A 1660-nucleotide genomic window follows, 5' to 3' on the forward strand; every position below is an offset into this window, starting at 1 on the left:
AGTATCATTCCTCACACCTGAATGTGTTTTACTGGATGCCATTTCCATCTCGTTCAGGTTAATTCACCATCCAGTGCAGCAGCTGAGATTGATCTGGGAATGGGGGAGGAGCAGGAACTCAGTTCCAACAGTGACTGACAGCTCCAGAAACTTCACTGTTAACTCCTTCAGCACCTGTTGACTGGAAGCCTCTTAGATAGAGGAGCGATTCTCCCCATCCCTCCAGTCGAAAAGCTGTGCCCTCACCCTCCCTGCAGTCCATTTGGACTTGATAAATTCAAGCAATAGTCGAGATGTGATCTGACTCATGCAAGGCCCTCTCGTGGGGCAGTGGCAGTGCCCGCACCCCTGGACCGGGAGGACCCAGTTCAACTCCCGCATGCTTCAGAGGTGTGTAATAATTCCTCTGAATAGGTTGTCCAGAAGAGGAATGAGGGTACGATGGAAGTCCCCACAGGAGTAGGTGGGACTTGAACGCGGACCTCCCGTCTCACAGGTAGGGAGGGACACTACTACTGCAATACAAGAGACCCAAACCGCGTAACAGGTCAAGAGCAACATTGTGAGATTGGTGGAGTGTTGATTTTCAAACAGGCATTCGCTAAATGCGAGATGGCGGAATTATGACTGGACTCCTGGAACAGTGACTGTTTGGATACAATGCTGGCCAATGAGGGTGAATTGTCACTTCACAGATCGGATTGAAGTGCTGCGATTGTTTGGGGCTATTATAGCACAGTCCCACCCAGCCCAAAGCAGTGTGAATAAGCTTGCTGAACAGGTTGGTTAGGAAGAATCCAGACTGCGGTAAATGGGCCCATACGGCATTGTGGTAGTGTCTCTACCACCAAGCAATGAGACCCAGGCTTCAGTCCCACCTGTACGTGTTCGAACATCAGTCAGCAGGCTGATGAACATCGCTATCAGACTTCAGCAAAGTGCAACAAGGGGATTATAATCGCTGCTGTGCGATATGAATTTGGCTGACTGCAAAGTATTTTGTAACGCAGAGGTAGTGTCCCAACCTCTGGGCCAAGAAACCCAGATGCAAGTCGTACCTGCTGCAAATGTATGCCACATGACTGAACAGGTCAATTACAAATGTCCACATACTTATGACCAGGAATTAGAGATTGCAGGCATGATTTAGAACAGCAGTATTCCAAAACAGCTGAGTGTAGGTGGTATCTGCTTCAGATGAGTTGGTGTCACATGTCTGCAGCTTGGTTTAGAAATAGCAAGGAATAATCCAAAACTCAGTGGTGCAGTAATAAGCTCACTTATGTGAAGACAAGAGTCAGACACAGGGCAGATCAAATTTAATGTACAAAAGAGAGAAATGCCTCCCGTCCTGCAGGGGGCGCCCTGTCTGCCTCCCGTCCTGCAGGGGGCGCCCTGTCTGCCTCCCGTCCTGCAGGGGGCGCCCTGTCTGCCTCCCGTCCTGCAGGGGGCGCCCTGTCTGCCTCCCGTCCTGCAGGGGGCGCCCTGTCTGCCTCCCGTCCTGCAGGGGGCGCTCTGTCTCCCTCCCGTCCTGCAGCGTGTGCTCTGTCTCCTCCTGTCCTGCAGGGTGCGCCGTTGCTCCGCACCGCCCGCTGTCCCGAGCGTCTCCTCTCGTCTCCCTTTTACAGCGTCTCCTTTTCCGCCGCCCTGACGTCATCGC

The sequence above is a fragment of the Chiloscyllium punctatum genome, chromosome 30, assembly GCF_047496795.1.
Source record: "Chiloscyllium punctatum isolate Juve2018m chromosome 30, sChiPun1.3, whole genome shotgun sequence".
Taxonomy (NCBI): Eukaryota; Metazoa; Chordata; class Chondrichthyes; order Orectolobiformes; family Hemiscylliidae; genus Chiloscyllium; species Chiloscyllium punctatum.